The sequence below is a fragment of the Thamnophis sirtalis genome, unplaced genomic scaffold (genome assembly GCF_051295495.1).
Source record: "Thamnophis sirtalis isolate CommonGarterSnake01/CBP01778 unplaced genomic scaffold, rThaSir2_p1.2 scaffold_3, whole genome shotgun sequence".
NCBI classification, from domain to species: Eukaryota; Metazoa; Chordata; class Lepidosauria; order Squamata; family Natricidae; genus Thamnophis; species Thamnophis sirtalis.
The window spans coordinates 177,732,125-177,743,240 of NW_028261383.1; the positions used below are offsets into that span (position 1 = coordinate 177,732,125).

The following is an 11,116-nucleotide window of genomic DNA, read 5'->3' on the forward strand; positions in this document are numbered from 1 at the left end:
AGTACCAATGGAGGGGCAGAAAAACTGAACACCATGGTAGAGCAGTACTGAGGTGCTACGTGAGCTATCAGCAGTCCAATTGGGCAGACCTCCTGTCTTTTGCTGAGGTTGCGTACAATAATGGGGTTCACAGTAGCATGGGACTAATAGCGTTCAAAGTTATGCCTGAGTATCCAAGGGATCCCCCCTCCTCAGTCAGCTTGATTGATGGGGTATCAATGCTGAAAGCAACTTGGAAGAATGTCAAAAAGCACTAGCTAAAGCAGCGCAAACCTATAAGAAACAGGCAGATAAACACCGAGCTCCACAATGGCCATTCCAGGTGAGAGTGAAGGTCCACCTCTCCACAAAATATTTGAGGTTAAAATTCCCTAGCAAGAAACTGGGACCAAAGTTTATGGGGCCATTCTCCATAGTAAAGATCATCAACCCAGTCACAGTGCAATTGAAACTGCCCCGACTGCTAGGAAAGATACACCCGGTATTCCATAGTAGCCTTTTAAAACCTGTGGTCGGATCAACCCTGAGTCCACTACCCCGAGAGCCCCCAGGCCTTGTGGTCATAGGGGGCCAAATCCATTATGAGGTGCAACAAATCCTTGGTTTGAGGTGGCACAGGAGACAACTCCAATACTTAAATCAAATGGAAGGGCTACCCATTATCAGAGGCATCTTGGGTAAAGAGTAGAAATATCCAGGCTGATTGCCTTATAGCAAAATTCCATGCAGACAATCCAAACAAACCTGGGGGAGGGGACGCAGCCTTAAATCCTATACTCAAATTGTTTTTGCTTCACACAGGTCATTTGTGTGAAGGGGGGCAGTTTGCAGCTCTCTGCAACTGCGCAATTTGATCCGACAACATTGCGATTTGTTTTGCTATTAATCTATTTTCAGCCATTAACTGCTCCATAATTACTGAGATTAAGGCTTGTCAGGCAGGAGTCAATCTGTTCTGTCCCCCCTTCATGGCTCGTTAACAAACGGCGAGCAGACAAACTTAAAAGGAACTTTCTTTATCAGTTCTCGGCTCAGACTGGCTTCGAGCCCAAAAATAACATAAATACAGTCTCTAACCAGATAACGGAATGAAAACAAATCTTTCTTACGGCAACTCAAGTTGAACAAAACGAAAGCAAAACACTTCTTCCAAAGTCTCTAAGAATCAGGGTTACAGAAATCAAAGCACTTCTCCAAGTGTATGTTCTTGAATCAGGGTTACAGGAAACACAAAGCACTTATCCAAGTGTATCAAGCAATGTTGTACGAACCAAGGAACGCACGAAGGAACGTTGACTCCTGCGACTAGGGCGTGGCAGCATCCGTCCTTTTATCTCCAAAACCCCACTAACGAGCCCTAGCTGCATCGTTAATCTTGCATTCCGAAAAGACTCACAGAAGACTGCTGCTGAGTCACAACAATAATCTATCACTATTGTTTTATGTACAGAGAGCTTATGCATCGGAGACAAAGTTCTTGCATGTCTAATCACACTTAGCCAATAAAGAATTCTAATTTTCCTTCTAATTTTTTAATATTTTTATTATACCTTATGATGCCACATTACAGCTAATTTAATTTAAAATCTTTAGCTTTAGTAACAACTTTTGGAGATCTCTAGGAATCATACTAAAGTTTTTGGAGCCTACATGTTGCCCTGGGTTTCAGACTGCAATTCAGCAATAAAGTGATGTTAGAATGTTCTTTCCTAGCACTTTATGCACAATGCAGTGACAATACTAGTTCACCCTTTAATGCTTTTTTATCTTACTTATTTATTTACTTATCATTACATTTATATTGCCATCTATTTGCCCATGGAGACTCAAGGCGGCTTACAGATTATAAAAAAATCACATCTAGGTTTCCGGCGGTGACATCATTGTGCTAGGGTTGAGGAACGGTTGCTCCCGTAACATCTAACTCAAACTTCTTGGTTTGGGCTCATTTTTGAGTGCTGCGGATCCTGAAGGGATTGGCAGATTCAGGGGGAAACTCTGAAGACACTAGGGTGGTAAGGAAAACTCCCCAGTGGATATGAGAAACCCACTAAATGGACAAGGATCTATCCTGTCACTTGGACAGGACTGGAGTGATGGCAACCGCATAAGAGGGAAGCAAATAGAGAAAGCAGTTGAAATCGAGGCATTTGTTATCGTTGACAACCCCCAAAAAAGGAGGACAACGTGAAATTGGTGGAGCGATTGAGCTGGAAAGAAAAAGGCTCTGTGGTGAAGACTCTTTTTGCAGTCCAGATTTTTGCCGAAAAGCAGTGAGAGCTGAGACGAAGAGCTGAAAGTGGCAGCGTGAATAATAGGACGGAAGTGGTCGCAGTGGGAAACCTCATAGGAGAGGGAGGAGAATGAACCAAAAGCCAGCATTGACAATGGGAGCGGGGTATATTGTTGTTGCTGTTGAGAAGACCTGGAAAGCACACAAAGGATCATATAATAGTCGGGCTGGTTTTTTTTCCCCCTTCTCCTTTCTGCTCTCTTTTCTACTCTTTTTTCTTTCCAAAGAATAGCTGAACTTTGAACAGAATTTCAATCATGAACAATAAATCCAGGTAACGAAGAGCTCAAGGTTTTTTTTTGGGGGGGGGGTATTCTACAAATATACAGTACTTACTCTCCTCAGGAGTTGAAACTGGATCAGGGACAGTAGAGGGAGAGCTGTTTTGGAACGGTTGGAGAGTTTTTACCCACCCACCCCCTTGTTTTGTCTTTGCCTCAGGGTCTGCTGTGATTACTGACTGTGATTGATGGAACGGACAGTGATACTGAGGAGAGGGCGACATCTAGTGGATTATAAATTTGAGCTGCAAAGGCTGACACAAGAGGGATCAGCTGTGACATAAAATGGATTAAGGAAATACATAGAGAAACTAATTATTAGAACTGAGTATCTGTATAACTGACATAGCTGAGAGATATTTATTTGCATAAGATAATAGTGTGATATATAATTCTGTGATATATAATAGTTAAGGATTAAAAATAGAATAATATATAGGATTGTCTAGATATTTAAACGTGATATTAAGGAAGGTTAATTATTGTTAAATATTGAGATATATAACCACTGATATTTGTGATAAAGTAGAAATAAAGTAGAACCTGTATTAAATTGTGGGTGAGGATAAATAGAGGGATAAAGATGGCAACTAACACTAATTTGGTGAAGACAAGGAAAAAAACAGCATCTAACCCGGCTTCAGCAACATCCTCACCCTCAAACCAAAGATCAATAGAGAGTGCATTGGGGCTGCAGAAAGGCGAAGCAGTACCAGGAACAACAGGACCAGCATAAACAATGCAGAGTATGCAATTGATGCTCTAAATGATACAAGAGACAATGACGAAAACCCAAGAAGCGATAGCTACAAATCACGAAGAGACAAGGAGGAACTATAAAGAAATTAAAAACGAAATGGGAGAATTGAAAGGAAATATCAAAAAACATGGATGACAAAATTGAAAAGATACAGAATGCCTTAACAATCAATGAACAGAAAATCCAGAACAGCGAAACAAAAATAGAACAAACAGATCAGAAGATAGAAAAAATGGAATTGAAATATGCACAAGTCAATAGAGTTAGAGGTATCAATAATCCAACTTGAAAATAAAAGAGCTTCATTTTATCTAAGATTCCAAAACATAGTTGAAGAAAAAGAGGAATACCTGAAAGGAAAAATGATCGAAATCTTTGCTGAAATTTTACAGAGAAAGGAACAAGAGTTGAGAGAAGACATAGATGAGGCTTACCGTGTGCACACCAATTATGCCAGAAGACATAGGCTACCAAGAGAAGCGCATGTAAGATTTGCCAAAAAAACAACTAGAGATGAAGTGTACAAAAAACCAGAGAAGGGACAAAAACATTCAAGGGAAAAGAGTTGATTACTCTTAAACAGATACAACGGAGAGTCCGGGAACAACGTAGACAATATTAATTTTTAACTAACCAGTTAAATAAAAACAGAATAATGTACAGATGGATGGTACCAGAAGGGATATTGGTCTCTTGGCAAGGAAAAAGATATAAAATAGAGAATATAGAAGAAGGGCAGGAATTTTACGAAAAATACTTCACAAGGGAAAAAGAACAAGGAAGTAAAGAGAACCTAGAAAGCAGAAGTCAAGAAGAAGAAACAGCAGAAGACAAAGGAAGAAACAGGAAAGAAGAACAGAAGCAAGAGAGAGAGAGAGCAGAAAGGGAAGGCATGAGAGGGAATAATCAGATACAAACCAGAAGTAATAACACCCCATCTAAAGACGGACCAGGAAATAACAATCATCTCGGTAAACTTGAATGGAGTAAATGCACCCAAAAAAAGAGCGCAGATGTTTAACAAACTTAGGAAACTGAAGGCAGAAATAACCTGCATACAGGAAGTGCACATCAAAAGGGAACATATTAATTTCCTGGAAAACAAAAAAATTAGGGAAACTATATACAGCACTGGCAGATAAAAAAAAGAGGGATAGCAACCTTTATAAAGGAAAACATAAACTCCAAAGAAGTCTACTCTGATGAAGGCAGGATTCTAATGATTGAATTAGAGAAAACAGAAAAACCGATATTATTTATAGTGATATGTACACCAAATCAGAAACAAGAGGAATTCTATAGGAAATTACACAACAAAATTAATGAATTAGAATATTTGCTTAATTGGGGATTATAACGCAATAGTGAAGAAAAAGATGGACTATGAAAGTAAAAGAAATAATAAGGCAAAAAAATACATTATCTAAATCCTTTTTTGAGATGGCAATGGAATATAAACAATATAAAAAATAAACAACATATAAAAAAGAAAGGCACAAAACATGAAAGCAATATATCTTTTGTTCGAACCCCCACCAGTCCTTAGTGAGAATTGACATGGCCTGGATATCATCTGGACGATGTAATCAATTAGAGGAAATCAAAATTTCCTTCGGAGTCCTTCAGGACTGGGCAGCCTATAAATTTATTGAACAAACAAACAAACAAACAAAATTGAAACAAACGAGTGGGCCGATCATAACCCAATAAAATTAAGATGGAAAGGCTAAAAAAGAAGAAAAAGATGGATGATGAACTCAAATATCATAGACGAAATAGAATACACTCAAATGCTGGAGAAAGAATTAAAACTATTTTTAGAATAAATAAAAAAGAAGACACCTGAATTCAAAATCTCTAGGACACCAGGAAAGCATACATAAGAGGCTTCACAATCGCCTACATTGCAAGAAACATCAGAAAACAAAAAGAGCAACAAGAATGTATCAACTTAATAACTCAAAAAGAATTAGCACAGAAAATTAAAGCAGCCAAACGAAATTACTTCGAACAAGCCAACAAACCTGGACGATGGCTGGCATACAGATTGAAAAATGAAAGAGAAAAAAGGATGATATACCAATTAGAAGATGACGAGGGAAATACTCAACATAAATCGGAAGAAAAGAAGCATATTATTCAAAAATACTTTGCAAAACCATACACGCAAGATAGTATGGAGGAAACGAAGATAAAACAATATTTAAAGCCAGAAAAGATAATCCCAATCTCGAAAGAACAAAGGGAGGCGATAAACAGGCCAATAACGATAGCCGAAGTGGAATTAGTCCTGAAAAACCAGAAAAATAATAAAACCCCAGGACCAGATGGAATCCTGGTGGAGTTATACAAATATAATAAAATAATACTGGAAGAACTAGGAGTGGAAATGTTTAATGAATTCTTAGGAAAAGCCAAGATGCCTGAATCGTGGATGGAAGCAATAATATCACTAATCCCGAAAGAAGAAGCCAACCTACAAGAAATCCAAAATTACAGACCAATTTCACTATTGAATTCAGATGATAAAATATTTACAGCGATTATGGCAGGAAGAATTAAACAAGTTTTAAATGAACGAATACACCCAGTCCAAAATGGATTTTTACCCCACAGACACATGAAAAATAATGCGAGAGTCATCCTAGATAGAATATTATGAGGCACATCCAGAAAAGCAATTGGTAGTGGTTTTTCTTGGCGCACAAAAAGAATTCGACAACGCAATTTGGAAATTTATAACAACACAACTAGATAGCATGAAATTCGGAGAAAAATTTACAAAAATGATAGAAAAACTTTATAACACCCAGACAGCCAAAGTTCTGATGAACAGAGAACTAACAGAGAAGATCGAAATTAAAAAAAAGAGTTAGACAGGGATGCCCCCTCTCTCCTTTGCTGTTTATACTACCTCTGGAAATATTATTAAATGAAATTAGGAAGGACCAGAGAATAAAAAGTTTAAGATTTAAGAATATAAGACCCAAGCCTATGCCTTAGTATTTGTTTTAGAGGATCCACTAGAATCCAGTCTGAAATTAATTCAAAAATTAGAAGAATATGGCAAAGTGGCAGGATTAAAAATTAATAAAAACAAAACAAAAATGATAATTTAAGAATATGCAAAAAAAAAGCAGGAAGAGGAATTGGAATTAGTAACTAAAATGCAAATAACTAAGAAATAACTAAGCAAATAACTAAGAAAGTGAAATACTTGGGGATCTGTATGTCAGCAAAATGTTCTACAATTAAAGGCAACAATTATAATAAACTAGTGACACAAATAAAGAAAGATTTAGAAAGCTGGAAAAATATTCAGCAATTACTAATGGGACGTATAGCCACAGTTAAAATGAATTTTTTACCAAGAATTTTATTTTTGTTGCAAGCCGCACAGGTAAAACTTTCTTTCTGGAATTAAACAAAATAACCGCTAGGTTCATCTGGCAAGGGCGAAAAGCGAGGATTAAACTAAAGTCAATGCAAGACAGCAAGGAGAGAGGAGGCTTAGCATTACCAAATTGGGAGTTATACACATTAGCGATAACAACATGGGTGAAGGATTGGATAGAGTTAAAGAATAAAAGAATCTTAACTTTAGAAGGTCATGATCTGCAAGCAGGTTGGCATACATTCCTATGGGATGATAAAAATAAAATGCACAAGTACTTTCAAAAACATCTAATTAGAAATGCATTATTGCAAAACTTGCTCAAAATTTTTAAAAACTACTATGTGAAAATCCCGAATTGGCTATCCCCAAGAGAAAGGAGAATGCACCCAAATTTTACAGATATGAATAAAATGTTAAGATACAGAGATTTAATTAATGGCCAGGGAAATTTAAAAACAATTGAAGAATTGGTAGAACAAAACATGAAAGTTGACTGGATAACCTACTTGCAAATCAAAACTAAACACAATAAAAATACTAAATTATATGGCATCGAAATGGAACCACACGAATTGGATAAAATAATCCAAAGTTCAGAAAGAAAGATGATAGGGAGAATATATAAATTTCTCCTGGAGTATAAAATGGAAAAAGAAATTGTGAAAGAACAAATGGTAAAATGGGCACAGAACTTTGGCTACAATATTGAATTAGATAAATGGGAAAATTTGGGGGGGGGGATAAATTTAAAAATGACACTATCAGTTGCATACAGGGAAAACCAGTAAAAAATGCTTTACAGATGGCACCTGGCACCAGTAAGGTTAGCAAAAATCTCAGCAAATACCTCCCCAAAATGTTGGAAATGTGAATCAATACACAGAATATATTACCACTTATGGTGGACTTGTGAGGAGGCTAAAAAGTATTGGAAAAGAATTAAAAATTGGAGTCAAAATAGATTGGAAACCAGAAGTTTTTCTACTAGGAATATTGACTGCGAAATATAAAAAAGAAATCCAGTATTTAATTTTACACATAATTACGGCAGTGAGGATTGCCTTCGCTCAGAAATGGAAAAATAAATTTATACCAAGCAAAGATGAAATAATAAGAAAGGTTAGGACTGTGCCAAAATGGACAAATTAACAAAATAAATCCAGGGAAAAGAAGAAAGAGAATATTACCAGATATGGGATAAATGTTATAGGTGGATGGAGGAAAGAAACAAGGATCAATGAAGGAAATCAATAAAGCCCAAAAATAGTAGATAAGGAGAATTAACATATACATACATACATACATACATACATGCATGCATGCATGCATGCATGCATTCAGGAGAGTTTAAATTTACTAGAGGTAATCACCCAATATAGCAGATAGATGAGTAAAATAAGAGGGTTAAAAATGATGAAATGCAAATGAAATATACTAGAAGGGGAAATAACATAAAGAGAATTGTATTGATTTGTAATTGCTACTAGAAAGAACAGGAAGTTCCTGTTCATACTGTATTGTGTAAATGTAGTGTACGTCTAAGTTCTCTGTGTGTGTATTTTGTGTTTGTAAATAAATAAAAATATATATTAAAAAAATCACATCTAAACAAAGTAAAAACTAATAAAAAATCAAATAAATCAATGTAATAAAATCACCCACCTCCCACCCCAGCGACAGCCGATCACACAAGCCATATAATGGGGCCCATCCCACCCTGGGTTCCCCAGAACCGCTGGCAGGGCCAGGTCTTCAGCGCCTTCCGGAGCAGTATTAGAGTGGTGATCATTCTAATCTCTGGGGGAATGATGTTCCAGAGAGAGCCACCATGGGGAAGGCCCTTCTTCTGGGTCCCACCAGGTGTATCTTTCTGGGGGATGGGACCAGCAACATTCCCTACCTCCTCGCTCTGATGGGTCGGGTAGATATGATTGGCAAGAGACGGTCCCTGAGATAGCATGGTCCCAAGCCATGAAGGGTTTTAAAGGTGACAACCAATACCTTGAATTGCCCCCAGAAGCAAATCAGCAACCAATGCAGCTCACGCAGAAGAGGTGATGCACGTGCACATTGGTGTATGCAGGAAACTGTACTGACTGCTGCCTTTTGCAACAACTGGAGCTTCTGGATGCTCTTCAAGGGCAGTCCCATGTAAAGCTTGTTGCAATAGTCAAGATGGGAAGTAAAGTAAGACATGAGTGACTGTGAGTAGGGATTGCCGGTCCAGGAAAGGGCTTAACTGGCGCACAATTCGCAGTTGCGCAAAGGCCCTCCTGGCCGTGACCATCACTTGCTCTTCAAGCAGGAATCGTGAGTCCAGGAGACCCCCCAGATGATGCACAGGGTCTGTTTGGGGTAGTGTCACCCCACCCAAGACCAAAGATGGCAATTCTCCATGAGCCAACGAACCCCAAACTCAGAGCCACTCAGTGTTGCCAGGGTTTAGTTTCAACCTGTTGCTCCCCAGCCAACGCCTAACAGCCTCCAGGCACTGTGAGAGGGAGGACACGGCATCACTTAACTCATCATGGGCTGAGACATACAGCTGAGTATCACCAGCATATTCGTGATACCTCAGTCCATGGTGACGGATTATCTCACCCAGTGGCTTCATATAAATGTTGAACAGGAGGGGAGAGAGTGCCGAGCCCTGTGGTACCCCACAAAGCAGTGAGTGAGTGAGGGGGTGGATCTCTCCCATCAACTTTTGTTTTAAAAATGTATGCTTCCTACTTTTTTCTTTTGTCTCTCTTCCCCCCCCCCACACCCCTAAACATTCTAACCCCTAACCCTGGAAAAAAGAGCAAACTTTCAAGCACAGCTAAAACAGTTATAGGGACTGTGCTCTCTGCACTGACTCATGTCAACGTAAAGTTAACAATTTCAAAACTATTGCAAAATTAGCCCATGTAGTCTGCCAGACATTAAAAGTCATTCCTGCAAGCAAACAGCACTAATGGCTATAATTTTGGAGAACATTTTCTTAAGGCAACTGTATTCATCATATTTTCTCTGCTGAAACTTATAATAAAGGCACTGACCCTCTTTAATACCAGAAATTATGTTGCTAGAAGCAGGGGAAGAAATTTTGAAAGAAATAACATAATTCCCCCATGCCTTCTGAATCAATCTTCAACTGCTTGCATTTTCATTCTCCTTAAAAGGACAAGTACAATGTTCTGACACAATTTGCAGTTTAGGTTTTCAATGAGTGAATGTTTCTTTCTCCAAGAGGAAAAAAATAGAACTTGTTTTAATTAGGACAAATCCTAAGGAAAGAACAGGTAGCAGAACAGAGCTGGAAAGGACTTTGGGAGTCTTTTAGCCCAACCCTCTGCTCAAGACAAGTTGTTCCACCGATTAATTGTTCTATCAGAAAATTTCTTCTTAGTTCTAAGTCGGATGTCTAGATACCAGAGGCAAGTTATGTTTTAATTTTTATTTTTAGTCTGATGCATTTCTTGATACCTTTTATCTGCCATTTATCTATCCGCAATAAAACGCTGAATTTCTGAGTGGAGTAAATGTATATTTTGGAAGTTTGTTAGCCAGCTCCGGAGTTACCTCCCTTGTATTTCGATGCTTTTAATCAATAAGAAACTAAATGAGCCATATTCTACAGAAGCCGGTCAGACGCTTTCTCGGTTTCAATAGAATTCTTTTAATAGACGATAGGGAGGAGGTGGGCAGAGAAGGACCGGACAGGGTGCTGCTGAAGCCTTCATGCTGCGAAAAGCACCGCAAACACTTGTGTACGAGGACGCCCTACGGGGACCGTGCAGGTAAAATATTAACGCGGGAAACACGTGTTTCAAGTGCAGCTATCAAAGGAGCCAGATGCAAGGCAGAGTAAACGACTGACCCGGGACACTGCTGCTCATCGCGGGGACCATCGAGAGGCGCCTGGGAGGAAAGCAGACCACACCAACAGGCGGCAGCTCACTAACAACAGACGGGGCGGAACTGCGCGGGGCGAAAGGAGGGGCGGGAACCACAGCGGCTGCAGGAGGGAAAGTGGCCCGCAGGTGTGAGTCCTGGGCCGGGCACCGCTTCCTTACCTCTGCTTCCAGCTAGGCCTAGAGTCTACCCCGAAGGGGGCGCGCCAACGACCCAGGCCAGCCCTCCCAGCCACGGGAGGGCGGGGCGGAGCCGGGATCCGGCGGCGGCGGCGGCGGCCGCCGCGAAGAAGCCCAGGAGGGGGGAGGGGAGGGGCCCGAAGGGCTGCCACTGCGCCCCCTCGGCAGGTCGCCTCTCCCGGAGCCGAAGCCGCCTCGCGATATAAAGCGGCCCCTCCGCCGCCGCCGTGTGTTTAATTTCCTTGGTTCAGGCTCCCCCCTCCTCCTCCTCCTCCTCCTCGTCTCCTCGTTTACCCACTTCCTGCCAAA

The 11,116-nt window shown here is 39.8% G+C and overlaps 1 protein-coding gene across 3 annotated transcripts in view; it reads right to left on the reverse strand.

Annotated features, from left to right (window-relative positions):
* Positions 1-11,072, reverse strand: part of PHC1 (polyhomeotic homolog 1) — a 55,665-nt gene extending 44,593 nt beyond the window's left edge. Inside the window, exon 1 of one of the 3 annotated variants that reach the window (XM_087711106.1) lies at positions 10,790-11,072. The gene's annotated coding sequence lies outside the window, so the exon portion shown is untranslated. Of the gene's footprint in view, positions 1-9,772; positions 10,120-10,593; positions 10,741-10,789 lie in introns of those variants that run through there. The other 2 variants (XM_087711107.1, XM_087711108.1) reach the window with 2 other exon arrangements.
* Positions 11,073-11,116: the final 44 nt, after the last annotated feature.